Source organism: Cydia pomonella, chromosome 3 (genome assembly GCF_033807575.1).
Source record: "Cydia pomonella isolate Wapato2018A chromosome 3, ilCydPomo1, whole genome shotgun sequence".
NCBI classification, from domain to species: Eukaryota; Metazoa; Arthropoda; class Insecta; order Lepidoptera; family Tortricidae; genus Cydia; species Cydia pomonella.
The window spans coordinates 18,334,971-18,360,145 of NC_084705.1; the positions used below are offsets into that span (position 1 = coordinate 18,334,971).

Below are 25,175 nucleotides of genomic sequence, written 5' to 3' on the forward strand. Positions count from 1 at the left end.
ATCTTAAACGCTCATATTAAACGAAACGTTTGCTATAGTTACTTATAAACAACAAAACAAACTCGTTTTATAATTAAAACTAATTAAAAGATAAACAAACTGTACGTAGGGTCATAAGTACGTCTTAAATTACACTTAGAGCAGCAAACTCTATAGACTGCGAGCCAGGAACAGATTTAACGCCGAAACACGTAAACAAATTGTCATCTCCTTCCGTTTGATACTTTAAATAAAAAAATAGGTAAATATATCTTTATTTCAGACCCAGAAGTCCATAATTGGACTACTACTGTACTTTGTCAGATGATAGTTCAGAATCTTTTGTTAATTAAAAAAATCATTAGCCGTTTGTATCGCGGTGGTAATAACGTCAATTGGTCGCATGACTTTACCTTTTTATGATAGTAATAAAAAAATATAAAACTTTCCATCAGGCATTCCAAAGAAATTGTTACGCAATTTACACTTTACGCGTACTTTGCGGACAAAAAGTGGTAAGGCGCGTATTTTTTACATGTTTAAGTTATCAAGTTCAAGTGACGGTCTTTCCACCGTGATACAACCGGCTGACTGTTTTTTTTATTCATGATAGCATCTAAACTAACACCTGACAAAGTATCAGCCGGGGACGATGACTGACGATATATGCTCCTGGCCCGCGGTCTACTAATAATACCTAGTAAGTAATAAAAAATCTATAGCTTTAGCAAATATTGGCAGGTAAGGCGATACAAATCTTTCACCGTACAAACAATAAAATGTTACTTCTAATGTAACTTTATTGTTGCATAAAATACACAAGAAGACATAAAAACAGGACAACATAAACATATACAGTAATGAATTAACATGTGTACATTAGCATAGCGATTGCTGGTCAACATGGCCCTTATATAATTCAACGATTTATGCATATGTGCGAGTAGTGATGCTCTTAAGTCGATATATGAAGTTATGTACCTGCACATAAAATATCGACATTATTTTGAAAACCTAACTTTATTACGATACAATAACGTATAATGCAATAGGTATTACGTAGGTATTGAAACTAATTTCCAAACTGCTTTTTACTCGAAAACAGTACAGATCTAAAAGGCATGCTATTTGTGAATAATCAAAATCGATTTTGGGGCTGGATAAAATGATATACATATATTCAAGGTACTGTCATAATAATCCTTATCCTATTTTCCCGTTTTATAGTTATCTTTTTTTTTATATTTTATATGCCATAAGTACCAGTTTCATTAGTGTTATGCCGTGCCTTGATCCTTTATATAAGTATACTGTACCTATATAAAGGATGTGTATAGTGTTTTTTGAGTTATACAAATTTAATATGAAAATACACGTAGAATAAATTTCATTGTCGTGGTATGGTTTTGTTTAAAATATATTATTATGCCATTTTAGTGCTTAAACATTATATCGGGCATATCGGTAGAAGAGCCGACTGTAAAATTTCGTACCGACTTGATACCGCGATGAAATGCTCACTGATTTCCCATAAAAATGATGCTAAGTCCAAATTTGATAGTCAGTCACGGCGGAACTTGCCGAAAGTACAAAAAAGAAGGCCACTTCCGGTGCGAAAAAGGGGGGCTGATTTAACCTGATACCGAAATAATAGTCATGACAACAGTTAGAAATTTACTGGTAGACACAGAAAAGCGAAATCTGTCAGTATTTTTGCCGGAAGTGATTGGCAGACGCTCTGAAAGGTGACCATCGGGACCCCTAAATATGCCCATGTGATACCACCATGAAATCAATTCCAATCGGTAGGTATGAGCCCTCATTTTCAGGAATATATAAGTCTGCCAAAGCTTTTCTAAACACCTTGACCGACGAAATTCACTAGAAACAGCGCTGCGAATTTAAAAAACAAACCTCTAAAAACACCCGGTGCCTTATTTTAACGACTTATGGCAAGTCGTTAAAATAGCACATCACTAGAGTATGTGTCACTAACGACTTGATTGCACCTACGCAGATTCCTATCTGCGCAGAGCCATGTGACCTTCATCGGTGACCCGAATACCCAGACATTATATAGGCTTTATGGTAAACCTATTAGTAGACGGTATGCCTGGACGATGTTCAGTTATGAACGTCCTATGGCTTATTTGATAATGAATATTATCTCCCTAGCCCAATCTAAGCAAGTTAAAAAATATTGGTTTATCCAAAATGTTTTGTTCGAAATCACTTGCAAAAAATTTTTTTAAACTATATTTATCGTACTTATATTAAACATAGCGTCCCTTAGTTAGACTTATTCGATTTTTTACTTTTAAAGTAGTTAACAGCGAAAAACAAATTCTATACAAAATGTTTAAAAGCTCCTTACCCGTATATGAATTAATATATCGGAGTAGCATAGCTTTGGTTAATTTGCATCAAATTGTGTAAAAATATTTTCTATAATGTATTGGATCCGGGTACGTCCTTAAACTACGTCCAAAAGAGAGGTATGGGCATTGTGAATGTCATCTCGCTTTGTGTGGTAGGGCACAGCCAGTGGATGTCATTCCAGATCTAGAGCAGAGCCCAACTGGGGAAGTACCTCCACCTTACAGAAAACAGCAGCCAAATAACACTAGATCCTACTCATAGTGTTGTGTTCCTGCGGGTGAGTAAGGTTGCCAGAGCTCAACGAGGGGGGGCGGGTTTAGGGTCGGCAACGCGCATGTAACTCCTCTGGAGTTGCAGGCGTACATAGGCTACGGTGACTGCTTACCATCAGGCGGGCCGTATGCTTGTTTGCCACCGACGTAGTATATAAAAAAAAAATCATAGAGAAAAATGGGGACTAGCTACGTTTATATGGAAAGGCGATTTCGAAATATTATGCACAGTCGAAGTATTTATTATATATCGACACGGACAAAGTGCCAAAAATATGTGCCAACGTCCTTATTGCCTATACATTAAGGTAGTGTTTAGTCTAAATACATATTTTTGCCACTTTGTCGATGGCCATATTTATTATAATTATAGAAGGGTCAATTCATACCTCTCAAATATATGGTGCTTACATTGCGCTGATTATAGTGATTTTCTACTAACCTTAAACTGTCAGCTGTCAAACTGATTTTTATTTCAGTAAAGGCTTCTTAGTGATAATCCTTGATTTTTAGTAGATGACCTTTATTAAAATTTCTAAAGTTTGTATCAATACGAATTTAAAGGGTTTCTACGGATCTCTAAAACTGTAAAGTGGACAATGGCTATCTACTTATAGTACTTTTTTACCGCGATACAATTAAACTTTTTTTCGTCGCTAACCATAATCTTTTATAAGGTCGTTTCACACATAACAAAGTTGTAGAACTACTGATTTGGCCGATACGGTTCCTCTGAACCTGTCTTTATGACTTAAAAAAATAAAAAAATGTTAAGTAATTCTAGTGATTAAGGACTATAAAATAATACATTATAATTTTTTCATAGACCTAAGACATATGAGAATAATAATTGGTATAAATGAAGTGAGAAGGAACCAACGTTTAGCTATTGTCCCGTTTTAGTTATCAAAATTATTATTTTTAGTTTTTAATCAAAACAATTTTAAAATACAAAATCTTTACGATTATTACTAATTCGGAGCACGTTTTAAGGTTTTGATATTGATTAAATAAGATGACGATACATATTTATCAGGGTGGTTCACGTTTGTATGGGAAAAAAAACAAATTCTAGCTAGAAGAGGGGCACCTCCTTTTTGAGTTATACTTATTATGTTGATAAAATATGCCAAGTCGTGTGACTTTATCCAACTACAAGGGAGTTATCAACCACTTTGAAATTTTTAACGTTGCATGACATCCAAAAAGATTATATATATATTTTTATGGTTTTATTTAGATAGTTGTTTTCTCATTACTTTGAAATGTGGTATATAAGTTATTAAATAAAAAAAAAACATTTTTATTCTTTTTTTATGATTTTTTAGAAGTTGAAATTCAAAAACTTACTTATAACTTTTGATAAATTATTCAAAATCGAAAATGATTTTTTACTTCATAACTTATAAATCATATATGTTCAAATAGTGTGAAAACTTAAATAAAAATCTCAATATTTTTTTTTCATTCATCATAATAAACTTCAAAGTGGTTGAGCACCCCCTCGTAGTTGAGCTAAAGTTACAAAACTTGGTGTATTATATCAGCATAATAAGTATAACAAAACGAGGGTGAGTGCCCCGTCAGAAAATGAAAAAAAAAAATGCTTTTTGAGCCAACCTGAAATATTTATACGTGTGCTTATCATGTCTGATATCGAGCCACTTCAATATAGTTAGGTACTAAACTTTAATAAAAATAACATCACTTTAATATTCGTGCCCCAAGTTAGTACATATACCTACACGTACATACGTACGTACATACGTCAACTCAAGCGATGGGTGGAACATTACACCGAACTCTATTCGAATCCAATTGCTATTGACTCAATGGCCTTAGTACATACGCCAAAGCTAGCAACTTGGTTCGAACTAGATGTACCACCCTCTGTAGAGGAATTTCATAAGGCTGTAAAGCAGCTGAAACGCGGAAAGAGTCCAGGCAGTGACGGTACTCAAGCCGACATCATAAAGCTCGAGTGTGTGGGTCCGATTCTGCATAGTCTGTTGCGGAAATGCTGGGAGGAGGGAAAATTCCCACAGGATATGCGCGATGCTAATATCGTCACGCTGTACAAAGGGAGGGGAGACCGCGGTGATTGCAACAATTACCGAGGCATTTCCCTCCTTAGTATCGTGGGCAAGTTATTCGGTCGGGTAGTACTATCAAGACTACAGCAACTTGCCGATCGCGTATATCCCGAAAGTCAGTGTGGATTCCGTGCCCAGCGTTCCACAACGGATATGATCTTTACACTTCGGCAAATCCAAGAAAAATGTAGAGAACAGAAAACACCTTTGGTTGTCGCATTCGTTGACCTAAATAAGGCCTTCGACACAGTTAGCCGAGAAGGGCTTTATTCTGTACTGGAACACATCGGATGCCCACCAAATCTCTTGAATCTTGTGAAGTCCTTTCACGAAGGTATGCAAGGTGCAGTGGTGTTCGACGGTACCGTGTCTGACCCGTTCCCTATGCGTCGAGGCGTTCGGCAAGGCTGCGTACTGGCCCCTACCCTGTTTGGTATATTCTTCTCGTTGCTGCTAAAAACTGCTTTCGGTGACGACCAACAGGGTATCCATCTGCATACAAGGGCCGATGGGAAACTTTACAACGTTTCCCTTCTAAAGTCTAAACGAAAACGAGACAATTTATTCGTTGACAACTTGCTCTTTGCTGACGACGCAGCCGTCATCGCCACATCACAGTTTGAAATTCAAACTATTATGGACAAATTTTCTCGGGCCTGTGCTCTGTTCTCTATGTCCATCAATCCCCGGAAAACTGTTGTATTGGCTCAAGGGTGTGCGGAAATACCGACGATCGTGTTGGATGGCGCCCCGCTGGAGTCAGTCGACAAGTTTTGTTACCTCGGGTCGACGGTGACTAGTAATCTCTCACCGGATGCGGAAATCGAAGTTCGAATCGGAAAAGCCGCGACGATGTTTGGGAAGTTGAGTACAAGAGTATGGCAAAATAAACATCTAACCAGGAAAACCAAGATGATCGTTTATCAAACGTGCATCCTGAGCATACTCTTGTATGGGGCTGAGACTTGGACATCGTACGCCAAGCACGAGCGTCGTCTCAACGCTTTTCACATGCGCTGCATCCGGAACATATTAGATATAAATTGGAAGGACAAGGTTACGAACGAGAGGGTTCTTGAGATTGCTCAGCTACCCAGCCTCTTTGCGCTGCTAAAGCAGAGACGCTTACGTTGGCTGGGGCATGTGCATCGAATGCAACCTTCTCGTTTGCCGCGGCGTGTTTTACTTGGCGCCATAGCTGATGCCAAGAGAAGCGTCGGTCGGCCTATGTTACGGCATAAGGACTGCGCCAAGCGAGACATGCACGCCTTCAACATCCCTGTTCATAAATGGGAGGAGCTTGCCGAGGACAGAGATAAGTGGCGCAAACTGGTGTTCGACGGACGTAAAATCCACGATGAGGCTTAGTTTAAGACACTTGCTAGTAAGCGAGCCAAGCGTCATCAGCCCGACACCTGTTCGCCACGGACACATTACACCTGCCTGGCTTGTGGTCGTGTTTGCCGCTCCCGTATTGGCCTACACAGCCATGAAAAGCGCTGCCGCCCTACCTGACACTGTTTGAATAGTCTGTAATAGACTCAAAGGCCAATGAAGAAGACATACGTACGTAATAAAATTACTTTTCATAATAGTCAACAATTATGACAGTAGTAATAATAACTCATTTTAAAGAAGCAAAAAACCAATTTTGATTAAATAAAATAAATATAATATAAATACAAAAAATAATTGCGCATTTCACATTAGAACACTAGGTACATTTATAACGACTATAACAATTAATATCTCCTGAACCGCTATTATTTATCCTGCAGCAACTAATTAAGACTCCATTAAGCTATATCTCGTTAAGAATCGCATAGAGGACTCATTTATTTGTCTATACGATTACGGCGTTTTGAGTAACTAGGTACATAATTGAAGGGCTGCGAAAAATGCTACAATCATTTTGCATACGAGAAATAAAAAGCATAACTTAAGATAATTTTGCGTGTGGTTTAGCGTAAGTGTAACGACAGCTACCATCAGGTTTTGAAGAGGGTAAATTGGTCAGCGCTTGTATACTTATGGAGGTTGGTTCATTTATGATTTAGTATTTCAATTAAAATACTTACTTTTTCAGCAGACAGCGCAAACAGCTTGTTTCTGTAAAAGAAAAGTTTTAAATCAGTTTCTAGTTATTCCCAAAAACTAAATTAGGCCTAAATTAACAATCAATAAAAAGACTTAAAATGTACCAACTAATGCTGTGAATTATTTTTTTCTAAACACAAATTAGTTTGGGATCTTATATATCAAATATGTATTATATGTATAACTGTAGGTATCCTTCTCTCATCTTAACGGATGCTTCAGTTTTCTAAATGTTACAACTCTAGTTAATATACAAATAATAGATAATAAATATAGATGTTATATATAGTACCTAAACACCCCTATAATGGAACAGGCACCAGTAATGGAATGGTATAGACAAATCCTGTAAAATAAGTATATACCATCAGTTTTTAATCGCTGGCAACATTTTACCATATATATACAAGAGCTAAACAGCTGCTTAAGTTTAATTTTTCATTAATATTTGTTATTTTGGAAATGAATGGCGCCCTACATTCCATGACTGGAGCAAAAAAACACAGTTTTAATTGGTTAATAATATTGAAACCAATTGCAGTAGCTTTCATTAAATACATAGAAAACATAAAGGACGAAGCGGACATTCAACTTTTAAAGCGTAAAGCTGTAGAAATTTTACAGGTGTCGGTGAAATATCAAAAACACTCCAAATTTTCTCCTAAATGTTAACATACGAAGGAAAAAAATACCAAGGTAGGAGGCCGTTAAAATAAAACTATAGCATTTTTATTTCTCCTTAAATCAATATATTTTAATAAAATTATTTGATTTGTTTTCTCCTAGGTTATATATATACTCATATTTATTTTATGTCACGAGACAAATATCGCAATCAAGGCACACCATCAAGCCGAGTCTAGTTTATTGACCCCATTACTTCAATCACATGTTTTATTTCAAACAAGTCATAAAAGTGACGATTCGCTCTGTTGGTCACCCTAAGTAAAACTAAGTTATTGAAAACTAATCGTTACTTACTCGAGGCAAGGCACAAAGTGCGTTGTCTAAATTGACATAATAGTCGTTAGCATCGTGAGTAGATCATTTTTCAGAAATATGTTGTTGGTGCAAATTTTTGCATTAGGTGGCAAAGATAATTTCATTTACAAAAGTTTTCTTTAGTTTGATCAACTACTTATAAGCATACCTATATATTGGAAATGAAATAACCAAAAGCCAAAAAACAACAGTTCAACAGTTCAGTTGTTGAATATTATATTATTATTACATTTCCTGCTACCCAAACAGAGGTTGTCTGGATGAAGTCGATTTTTAGCGAAAGGACCTGTTGTTACCTGGTTCTATTTTTCTTTAAAATTAAATTGTAGTTCTACATGTAGGTAAAATTATTTACTTACTTATTATGAAAGCTATGGAATATTTCAAACAGAGATGAGAATCTCTTCCTACAATACTCCAGTCCACCTTGTCAGATTAATGTTTTTCAAATCTTTTTCCTTATTATTTTTTAGCGAGTAAAAGTTCATTTTTCTTTTATTCTTCGTTTTAAATGGAAACTAATATCTAACTTTACTATAAGTACTACTCTACCAATAGTATTGGATCCAATCATTGATGCAATATCAATTCACCAAAGAATGACGGGACATTGATCTCACCGCATCCTCTTTTAATCCTTACACCGTGATACTAAATCTGCATTCAATAAACCGCCCTATTAAAGTGGCTTTAAGTTCTCTTCCACAGCGTTCAACTCGTTGCATAATTACTGTAAGCAGCTTTAGGAAACGTCAATCAAACTCGAAACGTAAGTGTCTTTTTTTAATTCATTAACGAAGGATAGTGAACGTAAGTCTCGTAAAAAGCATTTTCAAGCTTGGCTTCGCTTAGATTTAAGATAACGCAGTTACAAGTAATTTATTCATTGAAATCCATCATACTATAAGTTGAATTTGATGGAATAATCAGAGTGTTTTAAGGTTTTTACAATCTGAGATTTTATGTTGACATTGCCATATACTTGATTTAAACTAGTAAGTGCACGCGATGAAAGGATTGCGTAACGTGACGTACGCGTTTGCGTTAAGTGTCATTTTGTATGGGATTTAGAAACAGCGCGCCAAGCGGGACGTTTTGGAAACTCAAAATCCCATATAAAATGAGAGGTAACGCTATCGAATAAGTTTACACTAGGGGTACTGGTAATATAGCATTAAAATTAATAAGTTAACCTAAAAGAAACGAAAGTGTCGTATTAGAGGTTTGACTCTGCGCAGGAAATTGATCAAATAACTAACCGTAGTAACAAATGAAAAGCGTTCCAAGATCTTGGCCTGGACGGGACTAGAAGTATTTTTTACACGCACTTTCTCCTATACTTACAAAATGTAAAGTCTGGGAAAAGTTTACTTAAAAGTAAGTAAAATTAAAGAGTTACTAATTTAACATCACATGTGTTATTAACATAAAAGCAATCACTTAAACATTTTCACAGAAACATTCAATGATCTAAAACAGCATACGGACCATACAACACTACTTTAATGATGTAAGGGAAACATTACTATTAGACGATACATTAAAATAATGACTGTTCGTGCCAAGCGTGAGAGGGAAGGAAAGCCACATGAACCCATAAATATTTCACGAATTAGCTAGGTCCTAGAACTTTAGACTAAAAGGCTTTGATTAAAACCCAGTTTAGTAAATTTGCTTATGCAACCTAGGTACTGGCACTGCATTAGTGACTAATTGGAGTGCAGTTGAGCACAAATGATGACATAGGAGGCTTTACATAGACATAATATTACTTTAAAAAAAACTCATATAACTATCTATGGCCCGGTTTTAAAATTGCTATTTAGTTGCGATGTGTAATTTTAAACTAAATTGTCCTTTTCACATTCATCTTTTGTTGTATAGTTATATAGCTACATAAGGGTTCAAAAGTGCACGGACAAGTTATTCAAGTTATGAATGAAAACATTTATAAATTGTCCATGCAAATTTGAACCTGATGGTACCTAACGTAGCCGTCTTATGAAATAGCTACAATTAAAGAACAATAAAGCAAAACGAAAGTCAGCAATAAAAATAAAATTACTGGACACAATAATAAAGTCCATAATTTCTCTTGACATAACTGCATAAATGGCATAATTTAATTTCTAGCCATACATAACAACAGATTAAAACTGTTATAATCGTTTAATCTAGAAAGCTGTAATGCTTGTCAAACGATGTAAATGCCACTTACTTATAACATGGAGATTTTCCTGTAAATGACTTAGATTTGTATTACTATTAGCTGTTTTTAGCGTAAGATATTCGATTATGCAATGTGGCGGGAGATTGGCCACAGATTTGAGCCATTGGTATTGTGTAACCCATTGACTACTAATAAATAGTTCAGGGCAGTACATTTTGGTACAGATTTTATTTTGCAGATGCCGTTAATTCATTTATACCGGAATGTGATGTGGCCTCTGTAACAACGAATGGCAACAGCTGCAGGCTTGAAATAAATATGTTTCTCGACAATATCTAGTTAGCTCTGTGATTCCTAGGCGCTGGAAGCCCCCGTGACGTCGCCGGCGCGGACGTCCTGCGCGCGCTGCACATACTAATCAGCTGTTCGTTGCCTGGCAATGTATTTGCATTACCTAGGCCTTGGTCTCCCGTCACGTTTTACATAAATTTTGCTGTATTCTTATAAAGACGCTGCATACAGAGCTAATGAGCGACCGACACTCGCGCAGACGGTCGTGCTCGGGTAAATCGAACGGAATCGAAGTAACTGACATCCCCAGATCGATCGGTAACACCTAGTGTAATAGAGAAGCAAGTTTACACTGGTTCAAGTGGTCTCGTTTAGAATAACAAAACTGAGTTCACTGGATATAAAATTATTAGCTTTATAAGTCTCAATTTCAGGTTGCGTAGATAAAAAGCACAATCGTTAACGCTCCGTAGTGAACCAAACGTAACTGTCTCTGTCGTATTAATAAGGAAGAGTGATAAGAGAGATAACTACGCTCCGTTACGGAGCGTGAACGATTGGCATCTTGTCTACGCACCCAGAAACTTTACAAATGCCGCTTGACTATTCACATAGTAACAGTGGTCGTGGGATAGTCCTCAGCAAAGTACATTTACGATTTAGTCAAAATCTCAGTTAGACAAGAGCATTGCACGACTGGACGGAGGCAATACTGGTTTACTCGTCCTAGGAGGCAATGAATTTAAACTAACTTAACAAAAGTTAGTAAGTACTATACTGATGCTGAGCTTGCTTAGTTTTAAATCTTTTAATTAAATTAAATTAAAGTGGTTGCTTCTGCTGTCAAAAAATACGTTGTCAATAATGACGTTCGATTCGAGCGGTGAAAACGTTCGAAAGTTCGTACAACAGTGGTCAAAACATTGCCTTTACAAACCGTCACGTCATGGTTGGGTATAAATTCATCGGTGCGCAGACGTGGGCCGATTGTTTATAGCCTCCTTGAACGAGCGGCGATGGACGACGTTTTGTTTTGTTGTCCGATTTGGAAGTGAGTTAGGTAATTTGTGTTTTCCGGGACATTGATATGCAGGCCAATTCGAGTTTTAGTTCCGCCATTTGGTGACCCCTTATGTAGGTAATGATTTAAACCAAAACATCCTTCAGTTTTTACAACAAGTTTTCAGGAGTCGCAAAATTAAGTAAGCTACTATTTTATGAATGAGAATTCAATTTCTCAAGAACTCAATTGAATAAACAATTTAAATTAATTATTGGACTATATTAATAAGTGCGAACGAATAGAAAATATTTTATATTAATAAAGTTCATAGGCTATAATTACCTACAGATATAACAGTTATGTAAGATAAAGCCTGACAACAGTTTATTTAACCTTGAGATAGTGTCCTATAGTGTAGAATTTTCCTTGTTGAAACGGTTTTTGATACTCCAGGTTCATTTTCGCTCTGCCAACATTTGCCGTGGTTCAGAGAAATATGAATGTAGGGCTCGTCCAAATACACTATAGGCATATTTTTATCCCTTACTTCTTGTATTTGATCCAAATAACTTTCACGCCAAACCACAATATCGGAACGCTCCATCAATATTGAACGTTGGTTTCTGCATTTTTTATATTTGAATCCCATACTGTGCATCAGTTTTCGTAAAAACTCTCTGCTGCCTGTAAATCCAATGTCTTTTTTCGAAGCAGTGAGCAGAGTTTTGATACTCGGTACTTGTTTTCGCACGGCATAAAATTCATGAATTTTATGCCTTATGCCACATTTATCGAAGTCGTCTATTTGAATTCTCTTTTTGTGTGGGGCTTTGTTTTGTACAGGTGGCAAAGTCAAGACCGTCTCATTATTTTTAGAAATATTTTTTATCGTCGATCTACATAAACCTTAAATGAAATATTAAAGTTTAAACCAAACTACTAACCAGTTCAATACAACCGCACTATAAAATGTCAATACCGGTCATGTCAACAACCAACTTTAAAACATTGTTTATTGGAATGCTATGTAATCCTTCGTCTTTTTTAAGCTGTAAGTATTACAAAGACGAGTTCATATTTTAATGATATATTATTAGGGACCAAGAGAAGATAAAGTAATTTTTTCAATGAAACGGAAAACATGGGGCAATTACGCTAAATGCGTAATTTTTACCTCGAAGCATTCGAAAGATTATCTCGACTACCGATCACATTCCAAGTAATTCGACACCTACGCAAAAACCCGTAAGTGAAATTACGTTTTTCTTGGAAACAGTCCCAGTGGATATTGGAAAATTGGATAGTTCTGTTTAACGCTTACGCGTTATATTAGTTAAAGCATGGGCAGGGAAAACGTGCTTGCATAGGCACCTGGTTGTTAGCGCCTAGCTTAAAAATTTTCGTAAAATAGGAGAATAGGTACAATAGGTTACTTGACATTTATCTGATTAAGTACAATAGGTTGCTTGTGATTTCTAGTAGTAAGTAAAAAACGTAAAGCGTTTCTAAATTGAGTATAAGTAGTTCATTAGTTACGTCATCTAAGGCTTAAGTGATTTAAATAAATGTGCTGTTAATCTTTTTTTTTGTCACTACTTAGCTCAAACATGCATCTTTGTTAAACCAAATCTGGCTGTGATCATCACTTACCGTAACTAAATTCAAATCTGCCATAATTATGCAATGCTATTGACTGAAAGCGTTACTTGGGATTTAATGATATAAGATAATAACAGTTATTAGTAAATGTTTCGATAGCAAAACCTTTGCAAGTAGGTACATTACAAATTAAAAGCTATAACTACCTTACTTCGTTAATACTTAATTAATTCCATTATATTACTAGTCTAAGTCTTGTTTAAGTCTTTCAGAAGTCACATGCAGATTAATAAAAAACTAATTCTACGGTTACTTTCCAGGTTGCGGTCCCTCATTCTACAATCCTACAACCACTCAACTCAAGCTTGCATCAGCTTTTTAAAACTTTTCTCATAAAGGGCGCTAAGTAAGTTCATTCAACTTTAGAGGCGTTTATTTCGGAAATGTAACGTTTTACACTTACACGTATGCATATAAGCCTAGTACGAGTACCTTGTCGTTCCAAAAGGTTATTACTAAACGAATGTGTGAAACGAGTTAAGTCCACAAAGGCTTTCTTTCGAGACTTGTGTTTGTTAGAGCCTTTGTTTGGCGCTAAAATAAAAAGATGGTAATTACCTCGACACCTGTTAAAGGAAATAACAGGTTAGGTATTGCGGCAGTTATCTAACCACGTTTCAGCTCACTATTGCATGACAGTCTCCTCTAAGTATTGCAACATTTTGAAAATAAATGATATCAACACAAGCAAAGTAAAACATAAAAATAAAATAAAACCAAACTTGTTGGCATGAGCGTTTAGAGAGATATGTTTGATACTTATTTAATTTTTATTATATTTATGGGAGTCTTAATTTTATATTTGTTTTTGGATGTTGCTACTCATTGATTAAGGTAAAAAAATCATGCTTTTATTGTTGACTGTAAGTTTTTTGACTTTTGTAGACATATTTGTGACTCCTCGAGATTGTTGCTATGGGCTTAACTCAATATATTTGCGTTATTTTTGTGCCTGAGGTTCTTTGCTATGGGATCTATATCTGAATCCCTAAAGTTTTTTCTCCTATCATTGCTTTCCCTAATATTGTTTGTCTTAATGATCAGTTGTCCTAACACTCGTATACCCTAATTTTAGTTTCCCTATTACCGAATGGCCGATTTTTTTGTCCTAATATGTTTTTCCCTAATGGCACTTTCCATATTGAGTATTTATCCTAATGTTATGTAGCATAATTCTTTTTTGGCCTAATTATTGTTAGGCCTAAAAATTACATATCCTAACCATCATGTTACCTAATTTTACATAACCTATCATTGCTTGACCTAACAATCGTATGCCCTAATTTTGATTTCCCTATTATCGAATGGCCGATTTTTTTTTGTGCTAATATGTGTTTCCCTAATGGCACTTTCCATATTGAGTATTTATCCTAATGTTATTGAGCATAATTCTTATCTGGCCTAATTATTTTTGGGCCTAAAGGTCATACGTCCTAACCATCATTTTACCTAATGTTATATAGCCTATGGTTGCTTGGCCTACCACTCATATGCCCTACTTTTGTTTGCCCTATCATCGAATGGCCTATTTTTTCCCCTGGTGGCATTTGCCATATTGATTACTGATCATTATTTTATTAATCATAATTTTTCTTTTTTGCGAGGGGCGCAGTTCTAACCTAACTTAACCCTTAACTTATGACAGCAGTTCGTTTTTGCAAGGATCGTAGTTCTAACCTAACTTAACCCACTTTTGTGGTAGCAGTTCGTTTTTGCGAGGGTCATAGTTCTAACCTAACTCACTTTTGTGACAACAGTTCGTTTTGGCGAGACTCGCAATTCTAACCTAACCTAACTTATTTTTGACAGCAGTTCGTTTTTGCAATGGTTGCAGTTCTAACCTAATCCACTTTTGTCACTTGAGGTCCCAGTATCAAATTTCGAGTATGGCTAAAAACATTAGTGATACTGATATTTATGGTGAACATATTTCGTACGAAAGAGTTTTAGAGCAAAGAGCACTATGAAAAATATTTTTATGACAATTGATCATTAGAGCAATACCCATTACTCGTAGATCAACCTAGTTAGGGCGTGATGTATTAGGCCAAACATTGTTAGAGATTTCGAGGAATATGTTAAAAAACATTAAGGGTATTGATAGTTATGGTAGAAATCCTTAGGACATATGAGTTTTAGGTTAACCATTCATTATGGAAAGTAATTGTTATGATATTGGATCACTAGGAACGGTAACTGTTATGACAATTGATCATTAGGGCAATAGCCATTAGGTCAAAACAGTTAGAGCATATTATTTTATGCCAAACATTGTTAGGGATCTTGATAGTTATGGTACAAATGCTTAGGATAAATGAGTCTTAGGCTAACCATAACATTATGGAAAATAATCGTTATGACAATTGATCGTTAGGGCATGTGCCCATTAGGACAAACCACTTAGGGCAAGTGACTTTAGGACAAACGTTGTTAGGGATTCATAATGACACCCCGGTAAATGCAGGCCTTCGTATTGACATTCTAATCAAACAACCTAACAATGCTTATCACATTTTACATTGTGCATTTTCAACAATAGTGTCATAGTCATAGTGTGTTTGTGAGGTGGGAAACGTAAGTAATTAGAATGTACGGATCAATAGATATTTGATAACTTGCTGTGAACGTCAAATTTATGAATTGTTGAAGAACAATGCATACACACTTGTTTTTTAGAATCTCGTATGTTTTGTTGGGCATCGCTATTATGATGTTGATGAGGGTCTGTTTCGAATTTAATGTTTGGTTCCCGATATTAGATTTTACAAAATGCTTGAATAATTTAGATCATTAACTAAATATCTGTAAAAGAAATCGTTTCATTTGTAACAATTTAGAAAAGTAAACATATCTATAATGATAATCGACAGCTTGAAATGTAGGTTTGTGAAAATCAGTTATAATAAATAAATGATATTTAATTTAATTTAATTTTAATTTTATAATCGAATAGGTTTAAAACCTACGAAGTTTTATTTTAACTTATGAATGAAATTTTTATTAACTCAGTTAAATACACTCAAGATAATGAGTAATTTAACTAATTTCATAATTTCTTCGCGTCGCAGATAGATGGCGTCGAGCGTCCGCGCATAATAATGAGTCACTATTGTTCATATCGTACGACGTGCATTTTAAACAGGAGATAGCATTTCTTTGAAAGCATACGTACGTTAACAGAATACTGTAAGTGACGAAGTATTAAGAAGCAATATTGCTCTTTATAATTATGAGGACATAGAGTAAAACTTTTTAACTTGTTTCATTCTTAAGAGGAGCTTGTTTAAAAACGAGGTTCGTATACTTCGTATGACGATGTCTTGACAGCGGAAGAAATTTAAATTGAATGGAATTACGGGTATTATTTCCTTACATGTATTTTTAAAATAAACCAAGCAGTTCAGCATGTCGATATTTTTTTTTATTGACTGTTACATGATATTACGTGTTTTATGGTTTAGATGCATTATGTAATTCAGTCCGTCTTTCGTTTTTTTTATTTAATAAAGGTTAAATTGTTAAATATAACGAATTACTTTAAGTTTAATAGCAAATATCTTGCAAAAGAATCTGTCAAGTACTGTAATAATCCTGCGTACGTACCTTGTGCAAAGTTCTTTCCTGAACGCATGTACTAATGCTAGTCCACCTAGGTAGGCCCTGCCCGCATCCATTATCTGGGATGCATTTAAATGGTAAATTGCAAGTGACCGGCCAACCCGTAACGTATTAGCGTGCCATTAGTGAGTAGATGTAGGTATAAGTTTGTTAAGGATTTGTACAGTCTAACTGAAATTTTAGTACCTATCCCTATAAAATTATTTTCATCTATTAAATTTAATAAAAACAAACATTATGAATTTTCCATAAATTATAAGTCTCCCTTGGTGTTTGTATATGTAGTTATTTTTTACTATTTAGCTGATATGTTACAGTAAATGAATCACATTGTACAGTAATTGAAGGTGTGGTCGTACAAATAAGATTAAGGCAGAGGCATTTTTTTTATCTATTTGGTGCTGTAGATTAATGCAATCGTAATATACACACCTTTAAGATAGGTACTACACAATTTTGTGCCAACGTAAGTTTCATAATGCAGCACACTCCCACCCCATTCGCGTTGTATTTTTGTAATTCTTTGTTATAATATATGTGCAACATTATTTACAAAGCCTTGGACAAAATGAGTATTAAACAGAGAACCAATCAAAGTTTAACGGGGTCCTACACACATATTTGTAATGGCAATGTAACTCGGTTTACAACCTTTAATACCCATTTTTAGTAAAGTCATAAAGAGCGAAACATTTTAAAATGTCTTTAAATTTAACAGGGAAAGTAAGATAACTGCCAACACTTTTCGAATAAGTATAGATATTTTGTGTCCGTATTGAATGACTTAGAATTAAAACTTGTTTGTATATTCTTGATGATGACAATGACACCATTACTTTTCCGATAAAATCCGGTTTTAAAATATTTAATAATTAAATTTTCGTGACTCGAGTCATCAGATTTTATTTATGTGGGATACATTATGCGTGATTATGCTGACACAAGATTTTCAAGATTTCCTGTGTTCGACATCAAACATTCGAGGTAATTCTATTGCCATAGTATGTATATACGGCGGCCGATCGTAAATTCAGGCAAATCATGAAATTCCTTGACATAACGTGAATCGTAAAAATCAATTTCTCGTTCCCTTAGTCGTAAGAGCCCCGCGTATTTCTGGACAGTTTACCCTTCGGGCATCTGAAGCAACGTAACGAACCCATTCTAGCTATCTATTGGTTTATTGTGACTACCGTCAAAACATTTCATATAGGAACTTTACAATGATCGGCCGCCGACATATACAAATGCAGACTAGTAAAGAAATTTATCAGTAGAACAGCACGAAATTCTAATTTTCTATGGGATATTGTTCCTTCGCGTCTACAATTTTTATATTTGCCGCCTTTTTCTACCGACAAATTGCTTTAAAATAGCGTACCTTTAACAAAAAATAAATTTAATAACTATGGTTAGAATTATTTTATTGAAATAGATGGATAAACTAAAATAACTCATATAAATACTGTCAACGATACCAATCGTGTACCGCGATTTCATGTGCATGGAGCAGCATATTTCTCCCAGTGTACCATAATCTGCATGCAAATTATGAACATTATGGTAACGGCGTCTGCGTGCGATGGACGAGCATTACTTAGGGCGGGGACGAGTCTCATTATTGAAAAAAAAAGGATGAGAGTTTATCCGAGGCATCTGTGAAGATTCAGATCAAGTGACGTCAGCGTTGATGTTCAGAAGAACAGAAGTGATAAGATCTTTGAATTACATATGTCAGTTTGCATCAACATAAGGAGGTACTTTAAAGGGTTGTACAATACTATGCCTTGTAATGTTACAGTGGTCAAATCTTACAAAAAATCTCCTAAAAACGCAAAGCGTGATGTGAAAAAGTTGTGCTCTCTGTGTAGTTTGCGGAAAACTGCAAAAATTCGGGTTTCTTTCAGTTTTCTTAAAAAACCAAGGATTTTTTGCATGCAGAACATGTGATACAACAGAAAACTGTGTCGCCGTAATAATTTTTAGCTTTTAAGATTTTATTATTGTATGTTGTTAGTTTGTAAGGTAATGTATCATAAATGATATATTTTTTTAAATTTATTTATTATTTATCCCTTTAGACATTTAGACGCTCTTGGGTTTTTGGGTGCCATATCATATCAGTATTTTTTATAGTTATAGCGCGTATTAAAATAAGCTCGTAAGAGCTCGAAATTTACAAAAAAGGAAGCCAAAAATAATTTGTTATTTTAGGGAAAGTACGAAGTATTCGGTTAGGTCCCGCAAGGAGTTAACTATAATTGTCTAGGGAATAAATTATTCAATATTATCAATCTCACAATACAAAAACATAAGATAAACAAAAAAATACGTAGGTAATTTAAGTATATGATGTGCCTACAGCTGCAAATTTAAATAAAATTATAGAATAGAACATATAACATATTTACATACATTTCTCTGAGATTGTATGCACAGAAACATAAATTTGCTTCTATCTCCGTAGCTAATCGTAATCCGTATCGGCTAAGTAATAACTATATGTATGCCCGTGCTACATTGTACGTGAGTTATTCCTAGCCATATTAAATACCTAAGTTAGCTTTATATGTCTAGACAAACTTATAGGGTGATTTGCATAGCTGAACCCTGAGCCTACGGGCAAGACAGTACAAGTAGAAAGCAGGCTTTTACCATCATCTCCAAATATGTACAATTCAATGTAGGTTCGAACCTGTCCACTCTTGACAGTTTTATTATGACGCTAATCGCCTGGGTTTTGGTTTAGGACCTGAATCGAAATGCATTACAATATCTTTGCAACCAAGACTTTGTAACGGTTACATGCGGCTGGCAGCTGAAGCTGCATTACTGTTGCGAAATTACTGCGGCGGCTCAGAGGGCCTACTACTAACCACGTACGACGTGTTGCATCTCGCTAATTTGTATGTAAGTGTGATAGGGAGGCAAAACGTCGAACGTGGTTCGCGGTAGGCCCTCTGATGCCGTCGCTGTATTTGTCAATTTCTTTGAACAAATGAGTGACCGTTTGAATACAATAGTGATAATATCTAATACTCGGTGAACAGCACCAGCACCGCTATAGCAGTAGCACTGCTGGAACGTCAATAGAACCTTTAGATTTTACCTAGCCATGTAGGTACCTAATTAAGCTAAATGAACACCTACGACCCACCTACGATTTTTCTTATTTTTTTCCATCTTAGAAGTAGGGTAAAAAATGTAGCTTTATATCATATATATGGTCACCCTAGTTCACAATCGTACTAATTACGGCAAAACTTTTGTTGTAAATAGTTCCATAGTGCGCAAACAAAAGGTTTATGTTACGACCAAATTTTCCGCGCAATTAGTACGATTGTGAACTAGGGTCACAGTAGTAGATTGTGTCACAAGGGAGCAAAATGATATATTTATGGCGAGGGCGTACATTCAATGCTGAAGAAAGTGAAGGATTCTATAATAGAATTCTGAGAGTAGCGAGGGATTCTAAAATAGAATAGTAGTGAGGGATTCGAGTGTTAACGCCCAAGGTGAAAATAATTTTGCTACAATGTGACACATACTGCTTTTCATATCACCTATGAGGAAATGATTATGTTTCAAAATATTACTTAAGTGAAAAAAATACTTTGCAAAAAAAGTGACGTATAACAGAAAAGTGCCACTTTGATCCCTCCTAGCAAGGAAGAAAAATACCTTTTCCAAATAAGTGAGGTGAAAATATAATTTAAATAAATCTAAAATAACTAAAATAAATCTAAAAATGGCCCCTGCGGCATAGTACCGAAGACGCTGGCAGCATTTCCTCGCTGGATCGTTAGACTGATGCGTTGAGCGAGGAAGCTAAAACTAAATTAATGTACCGGTCAAACGAATTGTCTTCAGAAGTCGGCTGCCAACAATGAGATCCTCTGGGGCCTGCAATTTTCAGTTTGGCAATACACCCTATAATCAAAAATTTGACATCTAAATTTAACGTTTGGTACCTGGATGACGGGACCCTAGGAGGTGACTCAAATACTGTATTAGCGGACCTTTCCGTAATAATTGATAAATTTAAATCCATCGGCCTAGAATTAAATTTCGACAAATGTGAACTATTTATTCAAAATTCTCATATTAACCTTGATAACTTGAAACAAAAATTCAACCAACTTGCACCTAACATTAAGTTACTCGACAAAAGTAACCTTTGCCTCCTGGGATCCCCTATATTCGAAGAAAATTTTGCAAATTTTGTTCAAAATTCTGTTTCCAAATTCGAAAATCATTCTCACCGGTTGCTAGAAATTAGCCCTCATTATGCGTTAAGTATTATAAAATTCTGCCTATTTGTCCCTAACTTAACTTATGTGCTTCGCTGCTGTCCCCTTTGGAAAAATCCAAATTTTCTGTTACAGATAGACTGTTTAATTAAAAGTAATCTAGAATCCGTTCTCAATATCCAGCTAAACGAGCAGTCTTGGACCCAAGGATCCCTTCCCATCCGGCATGGTGGGTTAGGAATCCGCAAAACGTCCAGTGTGGCTTTACCAGCATTTTTGTCGTCAGTCCATAGCTCATCCAGTCTCATAGGAAAAATCCTACGAACAAACTGTGAGGCTACGGGCTTGGCTGATGCCAAAAATGCTTGGCCAGTTGCTTGCCCCGGTCAAAATTTTCCCGAACACCCGAAATCTCAAAGGAGCTGGGACGACATTGCATGTAAATTTACCGTATCTTCTTTACTAAATGAATCCGACACCGAGGGACGAGCCAGACTCCTAGCTGCAGGAACACGGGAAGCTGGATACTGGCTCCATGCGCACCCCTCCCCAAATTTAGGCACGTTTCTAAATCCCGACACACTTCGTATTGCAGTTTGCCTTCGTCTCGGGGTCCCGGTCTGCGCCCCCCATCGCTGCCCCTGCGGAAGTGAAGTTGACCAACTAGGGCACCACGGACTTTCCTGCCAACGAAGCGCTGGCCGCTTTTCAAGACATACTGCCCTCAATGACATCATCCGCCGGTCTCTAGCCTCAGTTAATGTGCCGGCTCTTTTAGAGCCGACCGGCATATATATCCAGAACTGACGGCAAGAGACCGGACGGGATGTCCCTGATTCCGTGGAGTATGGGACGGGTGCTGGTGTGGGATGCAACGTGTGTAGACACACTAGCCCCGTCACATCTCCACCGAACTTCCATGAGGGCAGCGACAGCGGTAGAGGCGGCGGAGAACGCCAAGGTAGGAAAATACAGGGGTATCGGCACCGAGTACAATTTTATTCCATTCGGTGTCGAGACCCTTGGTCCGTGGGGCCCTGGCGCTCTTAGTCTCTTCAAAGATCTGTCTAAGAGACTCAGAGACGCCACAGGAGATCAAAGAGCTGGCAGCTTCCTCGCTCAACGCATCAGTCTAACGATCCAGCGAGGAAATGCTGCCAGCGTCTTCGGTACTATGCCGCAGGGGCCATTTTTAGATTTATTTTAGTTTTATTTTAGATTTAATTTAGTAATATTTTAGTTTTAATTTATATTGTGTTTTTATAATGAATAAAAAATTTTCTTTATTTAAATAATACTTCATTCATCAAAATTGGATAATCGGCTTTGATGTATGAAATAATACGAATACCATTCTTGTTTTTAACCATAAAAGCTCACTTTAGCTTAAGGTATTTAGATTTGTCTGCATATTGGTCTGTTCTGATTGAATCAACGACTATACTGTACGAGGAACTAAGATAAATAGAACAAAATAAACCGTTCAAATACTAAATTGTAACATTATTAAAAAATATAGATCATATTATAAACGTATCTAATGTTGTGCAAATCAACTTTTTACTCGAAATAAAGAATTTTAAATTTGAATATACCTAGAATTACTCGTATCACTCACTAATTATATTGGCCGTGAGTGTGATGAAGTTCTAAAAAACATCCAATAGAAATGGTGTCTTTTATACTCCGTACGTGGAACGGATTGGAATGTGGAATGTTCTTTTTTAGTGTACCGAAGCCTTTACGAGGAGTATTAGTCATGTGTCTTTTATCCATAGTTGTTATGAACGCAGGCAGACGGTAAAAGGTCCGGGCACATTTCGAGTCGCCACATACTCTGGTTTAAACAGTAATGTTAAATATAACCTAAAAAAGAAAACCGACTTCAAAATGTATAAAATAAAATATTATCCCTTTTATATTATGAGCAAGAAACTATTGTGTTTGAAGTCGGTGCCAAGCCAATATTATAAGCGGCAACATACTGTCGAACCGAATGCCGTGCCGAATATGAAATTTGGAAATTATGATCATCGGGCAAAAATGAATTGCTCTATCATGCAATCGGAACTATTTTATAGGTACATCGTTACCTGTACTCCTTTGTTCCTTCAGGTATTTCTTGAAATGTCTTTATACTTTCGAATGCTTACCTGAAAATAAAATAATGTATATTAATTGTTTGACTTATTATGTATATATTTACTTATACATTTAACACTGTAAGCATAGGTGATGATTAAATAGATGAGTTGAGTATGTGCCGTTTTTATCCAACTGCGTTAGGAGGTTTTTTTTTTCGAGCGTATGTTTGTATGTATGTCCATTTCTTTGGCACGCCCTGCAGCCCAAACGGCTGAACGGTTTTTGACATATGAGATGTCGTTGAATTCGTCAGAATTATGGTAGGGATATAGGCTATAATAAAAAAATTGAAAATGACGCCCGCAAATGAAAAATACGGGTTTTATTCCGGGCTCTAACTTACATGAGATGTAAGTTAGGGCCCGGAGTAAAACTTAAAAGTGATCTAAGAATTCAGAAAAAATAATCCTTTTCCGTGTCTCGATAAAATCTTTCTTAACCTATGTGTTTCTGTAATTTGTTATTCCGTTATACTCGAAATCATTTTTTAGTGCTAGCGGTACGCCAAAAAACGCTACAAATTGTGTTAAAAGCATGAAAATAGGTACGATTGATCTTTAGGCCATTTGAATCAATTTAAATTAAATTAAATTTTCTTTATTTTTAACCCAACACAACAAAAAAATGGAGAGGAGTTATGACGTAATATTTTTTTTGATGGGATTTTTTTTTTCAGAGACCTATTGTGTGTGGTATTAAATGAAAGGGTTTTTTGAGACGATTTTAAAAATATATCACTTCAATAAATTTCAGCTTTTTTGATTAGAATAAAAACAATTTTCAAAAAAAATCGAACTGTATTCTACCTGGCGGAGCCCAAACTTGGTATGTTTTGAAAATTATTTTTATTCTAATTTTAAAAGTGACTGCATTGTAATGATGAGATATATTTTTAGAATTGACTTTAAAAAACCCTGTAATTTGATAGCATACACAATAGGCTTCTGAACAAAATATTTTTTCCCCATACTAAAAAGAGGACGTCATGACTCCTCTCCTTTTTTGGTTCTACGAGTCAAATTGATTCAATAGGCCTAAAAGATCAGTCGTAATTATTTTCATCCTTTTAACATCATTTGCAGCATTTTATTGAATTTCGGGCTGTATCGCGTAAGGTTCTTTATAAAGATAAGTACTATGTATAACCGATTAATACTAATGCTGTAGTGTATTTTTGTATCCTTTTGGGTGTAATTCGATATTGTTGTGGCAATTCTATGTCAATCTGGGTAATGTCATTTTGATATGGCAACTTAATTGTTTTTTTTAAATGACGATGGTGACATATCATTTGGAGGGAGACTTGACGTTTATGATTGAATGATTTTCCTGCTTATTTTTAATTGTAATTCATTAATAAATGGAAATAACTACTAAAAGTGATTTTACTTGAAGAAATAAGACTAGACCCTACAATCGCTAGAATTATTTAAGGAAACGAAAGCTCTTAATAGTTGTCAAGAGGTTCGTCTACTTAAACAAGAATTTATAAAAACCTCGCTAAATACCAACCATAAAAGGAAAATCCACGAAATATTTTATATATATTCCAATGAAATACACGGCCAGTAGTGAAAACAGACCCTTAATGCAGTTAAATTCCTTTTTAATAGATTACTTCAAATAGATTAGTCAAATGCACGGTAGTTACTCTAGCGGTCATTATCTCCTACCCAGCCCCCACATCGCCGCGCCGTGACTATTCTACAGCTATGTGTGTTGAGGTCGGTTTTTGTATATTCATGCTAAAGTTGAAGGCGGATAGTTAGGTTTAATGAGCTGCCACCAATGTTGTTGATTGTAATTGTCATTAATACGTGCACAATGTACAATAGTACATTGATGGTTCTTTTAATCAATACAACTATTAGACACGGTCGTAACTAAAGAAAATATTGCTAAAATGTAATAAATTTCCTGGAACTGGTATGTACAAAATATAATCTTGGATGATTACTAACACATTAATTTACCGTTCAAACAATACAAAATAAACTCTGACACGTTCCAATAAAGGTCAAAGTAACCGCACAACAATTACTTAACGCGACATTGTCCGGCGTTGACCCCAATAACAACACAAACTTTTTACCGTCGAATAAAATATACGTAATCCTTAAAACTGCGGTATAAGGGTGATTTCAGTTCGATATCATTTTGTAAGATGTATTGGTACGCAAAATTATGCAACTTTAACATTACGCGTACAAAAATATT

At 35.6% G+C, this 25,175-nt stretch overlaps 1 protein-coding gene across 3 annotated transcripts in view; it reads right to left on the reverse strand.

Moving 5' to 3' along the window:
- The window catches only part of LOC133516211 (uncharacterized), a 142,753-nt gene that overhangs the window by 57,962 nt on the left and 59,616 nt on the right, over positions 1 to 25,175 (reverse strand). For 2 of the 3 annotated variants that reach the window (XM_061849019.1, XM_061849017.1), the window contains exon 3: positions 6,802 to 6,832. The gene's annotated coding sequence lies outside the window, so the exon portion shown is untranslated. Of the gene's footprint in view, positions 1 to 6,801; positions 6,833 to 22,906; positions 22,969 to 25,175 lie in introns of those variants that run through there. The other variant, XM_061849018.1, reaches the window with a different exon arrangement.